This window comes from Jaculus jaculus, chromosome 5, assembly GCF_020740685.1.
Source record: "Jaculus jaculus isolate mJacJac1 chromosome 5, mJacJac1.mat.Y.cur, whole genome shotgun sequence".
NCBI classification, from domain to species: domain Eukaryota; kingdom Metazoa; phylum Chordata; class Mammalia; order Rodentia; family Dipodidae; genus Jaculus; species Jaculus jaculus.
In genome coordinates this window covers 141,119,301-141,138,135 of record NC_059106.1, presented here as the reverse complement: position 1 = coordinate 141,138,135, position 18,835 = coordinate 141,119,301, and the positions used below count along the sequence as shown (strand labels likewise).

The window sequence follows — 18,835 nt, the reverse complement described above, 5'->3', positions numbered from 1 at the left end:
ACCTTTGGGCTGGACCCCAGTGACACCTTTTCCAGCCAGATAGCTGGATATTTAAATTACAAGCTTTAATAAAATTCCTGAGTCTATTGGGGGACATGAATTCAAATGATCACCATATTGTATTGGTATTCTTATTTAAATGCTCCGATAGACATACTATGATCCTCTTAGCTGCAATAGATAAACTAATGCATTTCCCAAAAGAGTTCCTGATTTTAGCCATTACATTTCCGAGGCAGGGATTAAGAAGATGAATATGGACTGGAGAGATGGCTTAGCAGTTGAGGCATTTTTCTACAAAACCAAAGGATCCCTGTTCGAGTCTTTAGGACCCACATAAGCCGCATGCACAAGGGGGCACATGCATCCAGAGTTCATTTGCAGTGGCTGAAGGCCCTGGCATGCCCATTCTCTCCTTCTCTCTTTCAAATAAATAAATAAAAAATATATTTATAGGGGGCTGGAGAGATGGCTTAGTGGTTAAGCGCTCGCCTATGAAGCCTATGGACCCCCTTTCTAGGCTCGGTTCCCCAGGTCCCACATTAGCCGGATGCACAAGGGGGCGCACGCGTCTGGAGTTCGTTTGCAGAGGCTGGAAGCCCTGGCGCGCCCATTCTCTCTCTCTCCCTCTATCTGTCTTTCTCTCTGTGTCTGTTGCTCTCAAATAAATAAATAAAAAATGAACAAAAAATATTAAAAATATATCTTTATAAAAAGATGAATATTAAAAATGAGCACCTTTGGTAAATTATCTAATATTTAGCAATTTTTTTTAACACTGATGTTGGAAAGCAGACCCAGATTTAGCACATTGGGCAACCTCTATGAGACAGAGCTTGGCCAAGAAGATGAAGAATGCTTTCCACAGCAATACCTGTCCTGGCTGCATGTGCATGTGCCTTGCTCCTGGGCGAGAGCGTCACTCTCTTACATGGAACCTATTTGGTTTTACTTCAGCCGCATTGTAACAGGCCGGGCTATCTGCATTTCCATCTGCCCCAGACAAGAAGCTGCCAACCAGGAGAGAGGGGAAGGGTTCCAGACATTGGCAACAGAAGTTTGATATAGACTGTAAACTCAAAAATTCACTAATTTCTGGGCCGGGTGTGGTGGCACATACCTTGGGAGGCAGAGGTAGGAGGATCGCTGTGAGTTTGAGGCCACCCTGAGACCACATGGTGAATTCCAAGTCATCCTGGGTTACAGCAAGACCCTATCTTGAAAAACCAAAGGAAAAAAAAATATATATATATTTTATATAAATATATAAATATATATAAATACACACACACACACACACACACACACACATATATATAATATATATATATATAATTTGGTGGTGTTGGGTCTTAAACCCAGTGCCTTGCATACCCTAGATAAGTGCTCTATCCCAGAGCCACATCCCCAGCCCTCAATTTACTCCAACAGAATCACTTTATTATGTAACTCAGCAGGTTGAATTGGCTACATTCTGCAGGCTGGTCCCTAGACCTCCTGCATGAGCCTCCATCTAGTTACCCCGTGTCACCAGCCTCCGAGTTGCTGGGATTGCAGGCTTGTTGTCACCATGGCTATGCCGTATTTGTTGTTGTTTCGTTGAATCCATTCCAACCTACTACAGAAATTATTTTTACTTAAACAGACATTGAGTTCTCAATAAAAATGCTACATAAACTCCTCCAATCAACAGCTTACTTAAGACACTTTAGAAAATCTTTATATACTAGTTAAAAAATTATTTTTTTCAGAAGACGTTTGACACCCTTCACAGGGCCAAGCTCCAACTATACTAATCACTTGATTGGAATTATTTGCTTTGTATCCATCTTGGGTAAATGATGTATCAGAGATCAGAAGCCTTTACTAATTTGCTTTAAGCAGCTGTTGAGCTGTGGTATATATGAATGGCATGTTATTCCATGAGCTCTAGACTGTATTAGGTGGCCAAAGATTGTGCACTTGAATCACTGGGGTAAGATACAACAGGTATTTTAAATTGTACTGTCACTGTTAAGGAAATACATTTCTAACACGTGCCCAGGACTGTGCTGGGAACAGGGTTTATTAATAATTAATTGCTTTCACTTTCAAAATTGAGAAGGAATTCCAGAACACACTCATATTTGAAAAAAAAATTTTTGAATGCACAGTACAGCCATTACATAACAGGCATAGAATACAGTTTTATGACTTAGATAATATTTTTGTAAGTGCACTGGTGACTCTGTTTCCAAATGCTATTTCAGTTCTATGTATAAGAATGGAGCGTCTCATGCAATCATTTGTGTAATCCAGTATTTTAACTTGACATGCCATTTCAGAGTTTAGGGGGAGGTTAAGATGTACGTTAGTGTTTTTGTGTCAAGCAGAAGCAATTTCAGCCACAATCCTCAGTTCCTCTACTAATCTAGTATAATAAATATATATAGTATAAAATAAATATATATTATACAAATAATAATATAAAATATAATGTAAGCAAGTATAAAATAAATATTACATTATATATATATATTGCAAGTCACCAAATACTAGGTGCTAGTCAAAAAGAAACCTGAGGCCGGTATGGCGAAGTGGGGTGGGTGCGTTTGGAGAATATTGAGGATATGATTTTAAAACAGAAAAAAAAAATTACATGGGAATTACGGTTTCTTATGACTCTCTCCTCCCTCCACTTTCTCACTTCGCCAATCTGAACTCCTCCAAATTTAGAGGCGGGTTCAGCAAGCCTGGGCTGCAGGAACCAAGGTTTCACCGCGCTGCCATCCCAGCCTCTGATGTAATTGTTATTTATTGGGACTCTGAACCGAGGAGAGCGGCTGAAGAAGTGGCAGTCCTGTGCCTCGTGGTGTCGGGTCAGATTCTTCCAGGGGATGGTGTAAATTGGCTGGCAGACTCGGCTGGAGACTTTGCGGTGACAGAGTGGCTGAATAAAAAAAAAAAAAAAAAAAAAAAAAAACTAACCCTGCTCCTGGGTCCTACGTCCCTCCAGGGATCTGAGCCCGGCACTCCGCAGGTCTCTCGGCTAGTTTTCCTCTGGAAGTCAAGCCACACTGGTTACTGGGTGCCTCCTCGGGTGCCGGGCGTGGGGTGCAAGTCACCCGAGTGATCGTGCCACCAACCCCTCCATACATGAAGGCGGGACACGTTATAAGAGGATGGAAATGGGGGTGGGTGGGTGCCTGGGAGCCACGAGCACGAAAGCGTGTTGTGGGGTGAAGCGGGAGGGAGGAGGGAGACACTTAAGGTGCCAGCACCTAAGCGGAGACCCAGGGGCAGGAGCGGGGCGCCCCGACCCAGATGCTAACGCCACAACACGCGTGCCTGGGCCTGGGTTACGGTGGCCAGTCCCCCACCGCCCCCCTACACACATAGGAGCTGTCCAAGGCGTCTGGACAGAGCCAGGGAGCCGAGGGCGACGGTCAGGGGTGCGCAGGGCACCCACCTCTCCCTCCAGAGCCGATGGCCGGGTTCCTTCTCTTCCCTCCCTCCCAGGCCTGGTCATCCCGTGCCGGGCTCGCGCGCGCGCGCGCGCAGGGCAGCCGAGGAGGCAAATCGGGGAGCTCGGAGGGTGTCCCCAGCTCCCGGGAGCTGCGGAGGACGCGGGCGGCCCTGGTGACAATGGTGAGGGAAGGGAGGGAGGGAGAGGGCGGGGCAGAAAAGGGTTAAGAAACTTGGCTGAAGAGCTGAATGGCGTGGAGCGGCGAGGGGAGGGACCGGGCCGCCGCGGGCTCGGCGGCGGAGGGAGGAGCGCGGCCGCGGGCGGGCGGGCGAGCGCGGCTCAAAGTCAGCCTCGCAGACATTGCAGCAGAGCCCCGAACTCGGGAGACGGCGGCGGCTCCGGCCGAGGAGGCGGCGGCGGAGGAGGCGGCGGCGGAGGGACGAGCCCGGCCCCACGCGCCCGCGCGCACCCGCCCGCTCTCTGCGCCGCGCCGCGCCGCGCCGGGGGACCCGCGAGCCAGCGCCGTTCCGCTTCCTCCCGAGCGGGAGCTGAGCCGGAGCCGGAGACCGAGCCTGGAGGTGCCCGTGGAGGTGGAGGCGGTGTGTGTGTGGGGGGGGGGAGACGCCCGCCCGACCCCGCGAGCCCGAGCCGGGCTGGACGGAGCCGCGGCGGCCTCGGGTGAGTGGCGCTCCCGGTCGTCGGTCGGAGTCGGGGGAAGGGAAGCTCGGCGCAGCTCGCGGGCCACCCGCGCACGCCGGAAAGGGCCTGGGAGCGGCGCGGGGCCCGAGCTGGTGGCGGGGAGCCGGGGACGGGCGCCTGGGCCGCGGGGGGCGTCGGGGTGGCGCGGGCCCCGCGAGGAGGAGGAGGAGGAGGAGAGCGCGCTGCGCTCGGCCGCTCCGCGCCGCACCTCCCCGGGAAGTCGGGGAGACACCCGGTGCGCGGGGGGGGGGGGCGAAGTGGGGGGATCCGCGCGGCCGCAAGTTGCAGAGTTGAGCTGCGGGGCTCTTGGTCTGTCCGGGCCAGCCCCTCCTCCCCAACACCCCGAGCCCCAGGGGCCACCGCCCGGCTCTGTCGCCCCTCATCCCCGGCTGGCCCCGCTCCGCCGCGGGGGTACCCGGGGTCGGAGGCTCTGTTCCTCCCCCGCGGTGGCGCCAGGCACGGCTTCCCCCTCCTCGCGCCTCCGGCTCCCTCCCGGCCCCGGGGCCCGTCCGTGTCCCCCCCCCCCCCCCACTCACACTCACACCACCTCCAGCCACGCCAGGAAAAGTGCCCCGGGAAAGCGACAGATCGGAGCACCCAGGCCCTGACCTGCTGGCACCCCTCTCCCGCCCCGCGCCTTCCCCAGCACCCCCCAAAGCCCTCACCCAGGGAGAAGCCTTGCACCCCATGCCTCCTCCGCCCCCGCCCCAGCCCGGTTCACGGTGAAGGGTGAGGCCCCGGTGGATGTCCCGGGAGGCTGGTTTTCTTGATTGGATCTCTGGGTCCAGGGCAGCCCTGTCTGTGTGGTTTGAGCATGGGTTGCTGTGCGACTACTCCAGACCCTCGCATCCTTTCCAAAAGTAGTTTCCAAATTTTAATCAGGAGTTGCTGTTGAGTCTGATGGAACAAAGGACTCCACTGTGTGTTAAGAGGCGGACGGACGAGGCAGGCAGGCTGTGAGTCTGTAACACATGTTGATCTCTGAGGTATTCCAGGAGTTTCTACCTTCGATCATGCTAGTCACTTTAATTGAACTCTGGAGAGTGGTTGGTACTTTCACGGTAAATTTCTTTTTCTTTTCTTTTCACGGGACGTTTTATTTTGAAAACAAGAGCAGACGTTCCTAAGGTGCAAGAACTTTTGGACTCAATTTTTGTGGCAGTGAACTGAAGTTTGTCTCTGGTAATGTAAATGATTAAGAGTGACATTTTGAGGGAAATAGTGATTTTTTGGAGGAAGAGAAATTCCTGATGTCCAAAGTAAAAGATGATTGAGATGTGTGAATGTGTATGCGTATGTGAATTCTTTATCTTTCTCAGTATTTGTGAAGGAAGGGGCTTCGGCAATTCATTCTTTAAAGTTATGAATTACATAGAACCTGCTTATTAGTGAATCATAGGTTTAGCAAGTGGGTGGTATCTTTCCGATGCTATTATTCAGTGTTTAATCATCAGTTCACTACCTTTGTTTAAGAGACAGTGAAATAGAAATAAGCAGACTTTTAAAACAAATGCTGCTTCATGCACTTGGCTCTTACGTGTGGGTTGTTGCTTGGCTTAATGTGGACGTGTTTTTCAACTTTCCATGTGAGTTGATCTGGTTTTGCCCAGCGGTTTGGTAATGGCCATTCAGGGGGACTGCATCACTTGTGGTAACTTTCTCTGCCTGGACTTAGTTGCTAGGGACAAAGGAGACTGAAGTCAATGGAGCAGGCCCTACCTGAGAAGTATCTGGTGACTGCTCCAGGCTCTTTCAGGCTCTGGTGGTGAGACTTCTTATCAAACTGACCCTTGAAAGTGTGGTATTATTTTTTTTTCTAATCTGTTTTATTGTTGCTTTACACAAATGAGTTCCCCATATTGCCTTTGATTTCACATTTAAAGCCTGTGCAAAGACAGAACCACTTTTTAAGTTCTTTCAAACTCTGTAAAACTTGGGTTTTCCTAATTTTAACATCTGAGAATATTGTTAAGTTCGCAATAAAGAAATGTGTGTAGGATGAGGCTAAGGCTGCTCTTAACTCCTGCAGTTTGAAGAGCAAAACATTTGTGATAAAATAACTTATACCACCACCTAGAGTCTGTTTGTTAGTTTATTGCTGGAGAAGTTGGCTAAATGGACACATCTTTTAGGGTTGTGATACAGTCAAAAAATGATTAAGAAACTCAGGCTTTGCAAAGGCCATCCAAGAGAACTATTGTTTAAGTAATAAATAGCAAGTGCCAATTTAAGTTATCTGTGCCACATTCAGAATGGAAAATTATGATATATCCACTTTAAGTGGGCCATTTTCCAAAAGATGTTAATTTAAAAAAAATTTTAAAGAGGGACTTTTCAGTTTGTGCTCCAAGGGAACTCTGACTGGTATGTGTACAACTTAAATATCCTCAGTGCCTTTTGAGGTCCAGGGAAGCAAAAGCTATGCGAAAATATAGAGGAGCATTACAAGTATAGAAATTATGCACATTGAAAAGGTTAGAGAGAATGTTCACTATAAGTTTTGGAGCACAAACTCGATGTGAAACAAAGTGGTGCTGTGTAGTAATAAAGCAGTCTGTTAAAAAAGCGAGGGGAGCCTTCTGGGAGGCAGCCTCTGTGCCATGTGGCTTATCACATCATCCTCAGAGGAAGTAGTGTTCCTCCCTTGACCGCGTAGCCTGAAAGATGGCCTCCAAGATCTTTAATTAAATATCATTCGAACAGAGAGAACTAGAGCACTGTATTAATTCTGTCAAACATCACTATTTTAGAACATCGAGGACAACTAAAAATGAATTAACTCCTATCTGAAAGCAGAGTTTTATGGAAGGTGACAGATGACGCAAAATATGTCAGTCTAGTGCAACACATAGGAAGACGCGCTGTCCTTGTGTCTGTCTGGTGGAGCTCAGAAGAAGGGAAAGAGCTGTGTCTTCCTTGGTTCTCTAGAAAGATGAGGCAGGAAGAGAATATAAGTAATTTCACAGATTCTGTCTTGAACCATCCCTGGAAGACCATGACAAAGTAGTCGTCTTAAATCAGAGGCATAGTGTGAGGGTAAAAGAACTAGGGTTTTCATTTTAAAGTCTAAACCATTATAGGCAACTGAAGTTTTCCAAGAAAGCAATAACCTTCTGCTGTAGGAAGTTCAGAGGTCATTAAAGTGTATCATTTTAATGTATAAAGTTAAAAGATCATTCTGCTAAAATATAAAAATTGTACATTCTAAGTTGTGGTAAGGTTCCTGTTTGTTTTTCATAGTGTGGGTTGCCTGACACAGTGTTTGAAGTGTAGGTTAATAGAATTTGGTTTCTCTACACCCATTCTGCATCCTTCCTCTGTTCACCTTTCCACCATTTCTCAAACCTACACCTTCTATATCTTCAGATATTTTCTTCTTTTCCATGACAATTGCTTGAGGTTGTAACTTTCTTCCTTTGTCTGTGGTGTGGTGAGATGAAGTTCTATTTGAACTTTCTACACCTGCCTTTTCAGGTGACTGATGCACCATGATTGGTGTGTGCTATAGTGATACACTGTTTCAGGGACGACTGAGGAAAAAGCATTTGTGGTTCTTAGTAAATCCCTGTCGTCCCACTGCAGAAATATTTTTGCACAAAAAACAAACAATCAAAAAACTACCATTGCGAAGTCAAAGCAGCATTTTCAAGGGAATATGATAGGGTGACTTTCTGGATTTGCAAATTTGGAAATAAATTAAGATTCATTTTCTTAAATTTTTTTTTGGGGGGGGTTAGGGGAAGGTGAGGGTAGAGGGATGAACATATCATTGTTGTGTTCAGATAACACAACAATGAGAAACTTAACAGCTAGAGGGACTCCTAGGCTTAGGAGGGTAAAAGCTAGGCCCTTCGGGTGGTGAAGCAGCTGGGCCAATGGAATGGAGCTGGGGATTCTGACCAGAGGCTGGAATGGACAAAAAGTAAATGGAGGAGTGAGATCTTGTTTCCCTATCCTGCTTGCATCTGATGCTGAAACAGGGACGCGAATTGCTGATGGTAATGGATTCCCTTTCATGAGGCCAGCAATATTATATAACCAGTGGTTGTTGGAGGGGAACCACACTATCCCCATCTATGCATATGCACATTTTGGTTTAGGATATGCATGAAGTATATGTAAAGTAGGAGGTCAACGTGAGAGTCCAGAGTGGAACTTGCTTGGAAGAAAATGAATGACCATTAGATCGCTTTGTCTTTAATGCATTCACCATGGAAAACTGAGTCCTGAGGTCTGGGTGGTAAGAAGGAGAACTTTCATCGACTATATGATCAAGGTGGCTTCATGTAAACACTACAGACAAAATGCTTTCCTCAAGCTCATTGTCTTAGTCAGGGAGGAAGATTGGAAGTAGATCTGGACTTGCCTGCAAACCATTCTATAACTGCTCATCTTTTTATTCTTTTCTTCCTTGAAATTTAATGTTGAATTTGATCAGTACTAAATGTGGGGAATTCCCAAGATAAGTTTATTTACAACACAACTTTTGTTTTGCTGCAAATATGAGATGTAGCTTTTAAGTTTTCATAATGAATACAGGTGTACAGATAAATAAAAAGTTATACTGACACTTGTATCTGTCACATTAGTTTGTATCATGAGTCGTGAAGTACAGACAGATTCTCATAGCTTATGGAGATTATTACAAATCAAACTTGTGGTATGATAGGTCATCTGTGTGCCTAAAAAATATCATAATTTTCTTTAAGGCCATAAAGCAGAAAAGGCCACTACATTAGAATTTTGTTGAAGTTACTATCTTGCGTCATGCTAGGAATAAATATTCAATTACAATGAGAAGCAAATTTGAAGAAGTTATGAGCTTGGCAATTCAAATATGGAGAAAAAAAATGATACTGTGTAAGGTCATAAAGAAAGGGTCCCCACTGTATATACTGGTAGTTTTTTTAAGTAAGTGTATAGGTACATATTGGTAGTTTTAAGATTTTTTAAAATTCTACATCAGCTTTTAAAATATAGATTGTTCTTGAAAATGACAGTATGTATAATGATCTTTTAAATAAATTGTGGTTCCTCTGATTTGATTTTTGGTTAAATAATGTCAAGAAGAGCACCAGCTTTGGCTGTAAAGGTAAGTGTGATGTCTGTCCATTGATCTTTGCTTTCTCTCATTTCCTTCTTCCATTTTGAGTTAGCAAGGCTGCCCTAAAAATGAATTTTACTAAGAAACTTGGAAATAGAATTAGCTCTTTAACAGAAGTAATAGTGATTAAAAAGCTAACCTATCATGGTTCAACCTCCCCCCCCCACACACCAAAATTTTAACTTCATAGTCTGAAGGAATCAAAGCTCTAAATCAAAATCCATCTGGTCTCTTTTTTTATGTTGTTCAGCAAAAATAGTGTTAAGGATGAGAGGAAGAGATCCTTATTTGTCTTAAATTTGTGTGACTAAGCCTGGGGTTTTAAGAAATATTAAATGGGAAGCCTGCTAGGAATTTGAGTCATCAGCTTAAGATACCAGTGGGACAGGCCAGCTCTTACTGACCTAGTGGTGGTGTTTATTCAGAGCTCTAGTGGAAGGGAGTCTGTCACCCTTGGACTTGTAATTGAGAAAGTCACCTGTTAAATGATAGGGCTGTTCTTTTCAAACCTGTAATTTTCATCTGCTGTAAGGGATGAGGGCAGCTAAGGTGTTTGGAGCTTGTATTGTTAGTAGTTTGCTTTGAGTATTTTCTGTTCATTACTAGCTCTGAGGGTACAAGGTAACAGTCTGATCATAAGCTATAGTTAAGAGAAAAGCTTACTTACATAAGGTGCATATAGTGGTTAAACTGGCTTCTATTCTTCCTATTTATTTATTTATTTATTTGATTTTTCAAGGTAGGGTCTCACTCTAGCCCAGGCTTACCTGGAATTCACTGTGTAGTCTCAGGGTGGCCTTGAACTCATGGTGATCCTCCTACCTCTGCCTCCGAGTGATGAGATTAAAGGTGTGTGCTACCATGCCTGGCTTAAACTTATCATTAGATACTTCTAATTTTTGGATTTGCCTGTATATAACATGTGAACATGCTAAATGTCACTGCATTTAAAAGGTCAAATGATAATTTAGCATTACAATACTAAGGAATTATGCTTATATCTTAAATAGAGAATGATATTATAATATGGTTTTTAATAAGGGGCTTTAATAATGAGAGTAAGAACCTGACATGTAACTGGAATGATGGAAATTTGAGATTAAGAAGTTCAACAGGAAAGTGGCCTTGTCTCTTGAAGGAGTTAGAAATTGGTGATTTTGGTCATTTTGTTGTTGCTGTGGATTGAACTAGCTACATCCCCAACAGAAGAGATGACATACTTAAGGAGTGGTTGATTACTGGTTTCTGAAAAGCACACCTTAAAGTTTTGATTCCTGAATTATGAGTTTATAGCAATCTAATAAAAGAGGAGTCAATTTATATATCAGAAAAGAACCAAACTAAGGGAAGGAGGGACAGAAGGAAAAATACTTGGAAACATGCAAAATTTCTAAATGGGCAATAAGAAATATCCTCAACATGAATTAATTATTTCAGTTTTTCCCTTAAAAGGACTATTTACACAATGGATCATGTTGATTCTTGTAAAAGCATATTAGAAATAGTCTTTGTTTTATTATTCCCGATTTCTTTTTCTAGCTTAGGTTCTTCTACTAAATCAATATATGATACAGATAAAAGGAAAGTTCTGTCTCCCTGGGGAACAGTCTCTCTAGAGGGTTAGATGTGGTTTGAAATTCTTACCCTACGCATCACTGTATGCCATTGTCCACAGGAAAAAGTCATGATTTCCAGCTTGTGGTTTAACAGAGTGGATGATTGGGTTAAGAATTAGAATATAAAAACATTGCTTACCTACTTCTTTCTTTTTGCTAGGAAGAGGAGCAGGGAAGGGGCAACAGATATTTAAGGGGCAAGTCTTCATGCCTCGCCCTGTTCAGGCCAGTATGTGTATGTGTTTTGTCCTAATAACTCCCCAGAGACATATAGATATCACTTTCTGTAGGGTATAGATAAAGAAACCCAGTCTGAGAGATGCCAGAGTTAACTTGCTTGAGGTCACACAGCTAATTTCATTCATAATTTGATTTTCCATGAGAATCTGCCATCTTTGGAAAAAGAAAATCAGCTGCCAACTTGTTTTCAGGGAAGCCATTTGGAAACCTGGCCCCCTCCCTGCTAGCCACAAAACCTAGGCAGCCAGGACAGGCCCAGAAGGCTGGGTTCTACAAGCCTGGCCTCACTGGAAAAGGGCTTAATGCTGTTGGTTCTGAGCCCTGAGTCCGACTTCTCTGTGGCACACCTCTCCCCCCCCCCCCCCGCCCCCACCCTTCTGCCTGAGGTTCACCAGGGACAAGTCCTTCAGGGCAGTTGCTCCTGTGAAGTCTACCATAGAGTATTGGAGTGTTCTCTGAGGCAGTGAAATTTCTTGATATAATTCATTAAAATATAGCTTGTCATGGTCTTCATCCTGTTGTTCCCAATGCTAATAATGTTTGTCCACTTCAAGGAGCAGTCATAATAAATGCAGAGCCATAGCTGCCCCTAGCTAGGAAAGTCACAATACAAAGGCACAATACTTGCTGCTTTGTGGTGGCTCACCCACACTTGGGAGGCTGAGGTAGAAGGATCACCCTGAGGGTAAAAACAAAACAAACAAAAAACCCCAACTCTTGACAGTTCAGATCACTTGCCTTTACTCTCCATCCCTTCTCCTCTCCCTCCCTTCCCTTCCCACCTTCTTTCTCTTTACCCATAATAAATTTTGTTGCAGGCTATGCTATGTTAATCAACTAGTCTCTGAAATGCAAACAGGAAATGTATAATGCATTTGTGAATTTATTGGAAGTAGAGAGATAAAGGACAATTTTGTTCTTTGGGGAAGTAGAGCTTGGCTAGGAAGGAGAATTTTGCCTTAGGGAGTTTTGTGCCATAAAGTGTATTTTTAAGTTTACACCAGGCAGGTGCTTTTATTGTGGAGGCCATGAGAAATGGAGTTGTATACCCTCTACCTTTTGCTTTACTTGCCTCATTTAAAATTTATGGAATTTTGAATCCCCCCAGTCCACTAGGAGAGTGGTTCTCTAGATACTGAAAGGTACAAGTTGAAAGTATATTGGGATGAGTAATGAGGTGTGCACATATATGTAATATTTTCCTGTGTGCCTTCTATGTTGAATTGCAAAGCAAATGTTGGGAAAACAAGAGGTTCATGTGAAAGCTACATAGGAATGTTCTGCTTCTATCATACTCAGAGAATGTACTTTATTTTGGTCAAATATGAAAAGAAGAGACAATATGGGGCAGGAGAGAATAATCTTCAATTTCATATATGCATTTATGTAATTTTGAACTCACCCATACCCTTTTTTTGAAAATATAGTTTATTTATTTATTTATTTGAGAAAGAGAGAGAGAGAGAACACACGCAAGTGCTTCAGGGCCTCCAGCCACTGCAAACAACTCCAGATGCATGTGCCTCCTTGTGCAGATATCTGGCTTATGTGGGTCCTGGGGAAATCGAATTGGGGTCCTTTAGCTTAGCAGGTGAGCACCTTAACTGATAAGCCATATTCCCTAGCCCCTTGCCCATGCCTTTAAAAAAATTATTTAAATAGACTGAATCTATGTGATGGCAAACATAAGGGCTGAAATGACAGTTTTTTCTTAATTTGAGAGCAACAGACAGAGAGAAAGAGACAGAGAGAGAGAGAGAGAGAGAGAGGGAGAGTGAATGAGAATGGGTGCGCCAGGGCCTCCAGCCACTGCAAATGCACTCCAGACACATGTGCCACCCAGTGCATCTGTCTTACGTGGTCCCTAGGGAATTGAGCCTGGAACCGAGGTCCTTAGGCTTCACAGGCAAGTGGTAAACTGCTAAGCCAGCTCTCCAGCCCCTGAAAGTTTTAAATTTACCATGTTCTCCCCTCCCCCCAGTGCCTGGTTGCTTTGTATTATTGAGGCAAAACCCAAGGCAAAGCATAGCTTCTGTTGAAAAGCATAGCTTCCTTCTCTAGGTAAAACATGATTAACTGATGATAATCATTGCCACATTTTCCCTTTTAAATTTTTTGATTAATCATTTGTTTGGATTTTCACAAATTGAATTCACTTCATAGAATATTATATTGTCAGGCTGGGAGAGAATTTGATCCACACTAGCTGCTATGACTTTAAGCACACTGGTCTTAGAGGTCATTTGTCCTGCATCCCCCATATGATGTGGATGCTAATGGTCTTTTTGTGTTGATCCTAGTTCTTCTCTGTTTCTGTTTCTTACTCTGTTTTCCCTTTCTTTGCAGTTTTTCTTCTTTTTTTGTTTTTATGGCCATGTGACACAATGGATGAGTGATTATTTAATCTTGCAAGGTTTGTCATTGTTCATTGAAAAATTGCCAAAAAATTCCATAAATTTTACAAAAGAGGAAACTGAGCCCTTAAACATTTAAATTGATTTAAAAATCATCTAGTTGTGTAGGCTGAGGATGAGAAGTCAAATCTTGATTTAGTTCACACGTTTTTGTTTTTTTGTTTTTATTAAGGCTTGTGTAACAGGTATGTGGGAGTAACTTTTGGCAGTGGAGCCAGCAGTCAAGTAAGTCCAAGCTCAGGCCAAGGAAGGTTCAGTCTTAATCAGTGTCCAGTCCTGAGGGAGAAGGAGCCAACTGCTTCTTTCTGGTTTAAAACATGGTTTCCTTGTGGTCTTCAGAACAGTCTTAAGATTCATTTTATAATTCTGTTAGTTGAATATAATTTCCAGGCTCTTTTTAAAAAGAGAAGCTTTATGTACATACTCAGTTCTGGTTAAAAACAAGGGGAACTTCCTATTCATAGACTTTAGGACCAGGTGTGTCTTTAGGCCACTGGTATGAACAGAACACACTCCCAGACATCTCTGCTTCCTACTTCTGTACTGCTTATCAGAGGGTGTGCTTGAGGTCTTCTGGGACCCCCCCATTCCTGCATCCTCTTGTGAGGATAAATAAATAAATCTGATGAGGGCACACCATAGATCAGTGCTAGTAATGTGCCTTGAACCACGTATGTCTAAGTCTATGCCTCCTAGGTGAGAGCAGAAGAGAGGAAACCCAACCTTGGTCCTTTACCAAGGCCATCCACTGAAGTGCCTGACCTAGGAAGGCAAATTGGAAAGGAATAGTCCTGCCTTTGGTGACAGTGGCGAGAGAGTTCAGAGGCTTTCTGTAGTCCCTCTAAGTACTCAGCTTTGTGTATTCCCTCATCCTAGCGGTCCTATCTGCTTGCTTTCTAGTTTTCTGAGCACATGGAGCTTAATCCATAAAGCTGAGTGTGTACTGCCAGCGACCTGGTGCCTGGTGCATAGAGGTTGTGTATAAGCATCTGTTGACTTGAATTGTGCCAGTCTCAGGCTTTATTTATACATAACAGCTGTTCATTATTATGTATAACTTATGAATAATAGCAGTTCTATAGTCCTTAGTCTATTTAAATTAGTACTTCTAAAGGCATCCTTAAAATTCCTTCTCTTTTTAGTTTCATTAATTATGACAGAAAAAAAGTACAAGTAACTATTAGTGACATTATAATTAATTGGCATTTGAAACAATTTGTTTCATATTACCAAATGTCTTCAAAACATGCAAATTACATTAGGAAACCCGTCTAGCAAAGTATTTGTAAAGTAATACTTAATCTCTCTTATAAGGAAAGAGAGAGGCAAAGTATTTTGGAGACTTCTAGGCAGTTTGCTGAATTCATTTCTAGTAGTCAAAATGACCCGCCAACTTGGCACATTTAATTGACATGGATGTGACTACTTGGGACAGTGGAAACCTCTTAAATTTTCATACCTAGAGTTCATGTTGCTATGCAGTTGTCTTAAGTATAGAATATCAAGAATGAGTGATGACTTAAAATCTTATAGGTTATAGGACTTAAATAGTGTATAAAACCCTTTTGCTGTATTTTAAAGCTTAGGATTTCTTCTCTAGCAGTGAATTTCCTGTTAAAATGTCATTGCATTGGTTAATAATTAATTGCTGAGGGAAGACAGAAAATAAAATTATATTGAAATGGAGCTTGGAAATTTCTCGGTGAGAAATTTATTTTCATATACTAAATAAAAATTATAAGTTATCTGGATAAAATTAATAGCATTGGTTTTACAAATGCTTTAAAAATAATTTTTCCCACTTTCCTGCTTTGTAAAGCAAAGTTTTTCAGCTGCTGTAACTTCGCTTGTGCAGTAGATAACTTTTGTAAGAGGTGTTCATTTAGCCCCTTGGTCAGTTATTCATGCACATAGTTCACATTTTACACATCTGGGCATATTCCTCCTGATAGTGCCAAGAAGTTCTTTCTTTGTGGTCATCATTCTAATAACGTGAGCACATTCTCTGTCTATTTAAACTCTTGCCCCCTCACCCAGTATAAGAATTGTGCATTGCTTTAGCATAACTACAGATGATCTATTCTTGCAAATCTATATTTCATTTAGTGACAGGCTACCTTGAATCTGTAAAGTTCAGGGTTAAATTAAAGGTAGTAGATGACAGTATTGGTTAAGATAGAGAATAATTTAATATTGGGTCTTCGGGTAGTCAACAAAAAGACATACTATTAAGTTTTTGAAAAGCTAAACTTAACGTGCATCTTTTTACAGTATCCATAGAAATTTAACATTTTATGCTACTGATTTTTAAGTTGTTTCTTGTGTCACAATGAGAATGGTAAATGATTTTACACTTGACCTCAGCCAAAAGGCTGAGAAGCCATGAAAATGGTAAAGAAATTTTTCTAGTTGTATGAAGTTTATGGAAGGAGAAATAATAGCATAAATTACTTTGTGATAAAACTAAAACTTTTGTGTAATGATAGCATGTTCTTTGAACTGTATTTGATTTCATTTCCCAGTAAAGTTTAACATTTTTTGGATCTGTTGTTTGAACTTGTAAAAGGAAACAGAAATCTATATGCTAAAGATAGATTCTGAAATCTACATACTGTGCATTTGTCTTGTGAAATTTTGTCTAGCTCAAGTCATTGGCTCATATGTCAGTGATACATCAGGAAAGACAAAAAAAAAAAAAACAACTTTGTACGTATTGTCTTAAGAGTATAGCAAGATTAGCAGTTTTCAGTGACCATACTTGTTACTGATTTGAAAAGGGAAAAGAAATAGCAGAGGGATAAAAAGTTTTGGTGTGTGAAAGGAGAAAAAAAAATATAGAGAGAAGTAATCATTTATTTTGTTTTAGAACTGTAGGTGTAACAGCTCTACAGGATGCTGAAAGGAAAAATGGTATCCTTAACACAGAGGATGGGCCCGTCAGCCAGTAATGAGGGACAGCTTGGTGGTAGATAGATAGTATAGCTAGGCAATGGTAGAGCTATTTAAGGTTTTCTTGATTGTTTCTTCACTCAAGTGAGATGGTTGGATGAAAATCATAACATGCTTCTTCTCAACCCTATGCATAGCAGCATTCCTTTGCCCCTGAGGTTTGGTTGTGAATATGCACGGGGTATCAAGGAGCCTAGAACTTCAGGCTAGCTGGATGCCCCTTGTGATTTTTTTTTTTTTTTTGAGTGTGGCATTTTAATATTTTACAGCAAAGTTTTTAGTTTAACATAATTGAACTTGTACTAGATAGGGTTAATAGGCTAGAACAAAAGGTCAAAGCATAAGGCATTAGGCTTAATTAAGGGAGAGCAGGAGTGGCAGGAGTGTGTGACAGTTAAATGGGTTTCCCACAGACTAATGTCGGTTACAGTGCAACCATGCCTCAACTTAAGTGGGTTATTTTGTGCAAAGGGCAGCCGTGATTAGCAGTTTGACATGCCAGACACTTCTGGCCAATCCCATCTGTTTTAGAGGTTAAAGAAGCACACCTTTATGAGCTGATGGATTGATTTGTGTGCCCGTCTGCTAAAGATTAGAAGTCCAAGGCCAGTGCAGTAAATGTCAGTTATGGAATATTGTACTTTCTTGGTTGGCTCATTGTTTTAACCGTCAACTGTTTTATAATGGGGGATAACTGCTGTTTATAGAGTTGAATGCAAAATGGGTGGGTGAACAGGTGAGGGAGGCAGAGAACCATTTCCTAGATGGAAGTGCTTGTTGACAAGCTCTGTAGCAGGTGTTGCTGGTTTCAGGAGTGTCTGACCTGTGCCTTGTAGTGTGAGTCATGTTCATCTTTGGTGTTATTGGAACAGCTTTGTCAGTCTGGGATTGAATTTTGCATGCAGAATGAGTATGTTCTTTAAGCATTTTTCTTTCAAGCAGATGGACAATTTGTTTCCTTATCATTATGTGTATTATAAAATGTGTGGATTTTGTTTATTTGTACCTTCTGGGGAGAAAGAAATGAAGCGATGTATACACAGGTGCGCACATAGGGACAGTCATGGGGGACATGGAGACTCAGAAAAACAAGATTGTTACTCACAAGTTCTAGGAGGCATGGGGAACCGAGCCACGGGGTTACACTGACAAGCACTGAGGTCAGTCTGGAGGCCACGGGGACAGGGAGACCTAGGGAAGAGCCTAGGCCATTACTGGAGTTTCCACAAGAAAGGCAAGGCAGGGCAGAACATCCAACATTAAGACCGGATAGGTGTAATAACTTATAGGCAGGTATTAATAACTTTAGCTTAATATTGTGTGTATGTATGTATATGTGTATATGTGTGTATATATATATATATATGTGTACATATATATATATATATATATATATGCTCTGTAATTACTATTATATAGTAGCTTTGCAAGTAAATTCCTTTAACCACTGAGCCATCTCCCCAATCTACACAATAGCTTTGAATAAGCTACAAATATATAAACTGAGATATAAGCCCTAGTTTGCTTGGATGGTGTGAAGGCAAAATATTACTTCTTTTTTTTTTAAATTTTATTTATTTGAGAGCAACAGAGAGAAAGAGGCAGATAGAGAGAGAGAGAGAGAATGGGCACGCTAGGGCCTCCAGCCACTGAAAATGAACTCCAGACGTATGGGCCCCCGTGGGTCCTGGGGAATCGAGCCTTGAACCGGGGTCCTTAGGCTTCACAGGCAAATGCTTAACCACTAAGCCATCTCTCCAGCCCCAAAATATTACTTCTAAGATCACTGTGGAGTCAAATGGAGGGGTGTGGTCTGGATTTATGACTTTGCGTAACAAAGGCATGCTGTAGCTGAACCCATTGCTCCCCCAAAGGGCAGTCCTTTCGACACAAAGGTCTTTCAGATGTTGAAACATCATATATAAACAAGTCCCCCCCCCCCATGAGTGCATGCATGCATACACACACACACCCCTACCTACCTACCTACCTGCTTTATGGTCATCTGCGACTGAAATGCCCTTGCAGCTAAGTGTGGATTTCATTCTCTTTGGAAAGCTGTAAGAGTGGTAGCATTAATACAGTGCATTTTCACTTGAAGATTGTAGCCCAGTTAACAATAAATGATGGTTATGTTGTGGTTTATAAAAGTTGCCTTATACATCTTCTAATATCCAAAGAAAGAAAAATTCTTATTTTTTTTAAAATGGACAAAACAGAATTTAAGATACTGTCATCACAGTTAGTGAGCTTAGGAACATAAAATAGTCTCTTGAGTTGGGCAGAGAGAAGGGTTTAGAGAAACAAGAAGTTATGTTTACTAGATTATCATGTCTCTGAGGTATTGTGGGCATTCCAGAGTTGGCAG

At 42.4% G+C, this 18,835-nt stretch overlaps 1 protein-coding gene across 6 annotated transcripts in view; it reads left to right on the top strand.

Annotated features, from left to right (window-relative positions):
• The first annotated feature begins 3,556 nt into the window (after positions 1-3,556).
• The window catches only part of Nrip1 (nuclear receptor interacting protein 1), an 85,284-nt gene continuing 70,005 nt past the window's right edge, over positions 3,557-18,835 (top strand). For 3 of the 6 annotated variants that reach the window (XM_045149412.1, XM_045149416.1, XR_006637161.1), the window contains exon 1: positions 3,999-4,123. The gene's annotated coding sequence lies outside the window, so the exon portion shown is untranslated. Of the gene's footprint in view, positions 3,628-3,998; positions 4,124-8,127; positions 8,143-18,835 lie in introns of those variants that run through there. The other 3 variants (XM_045149413.1, XM_045149414.1, XM_045149415.1) reach the window with 3 other exon arrangements.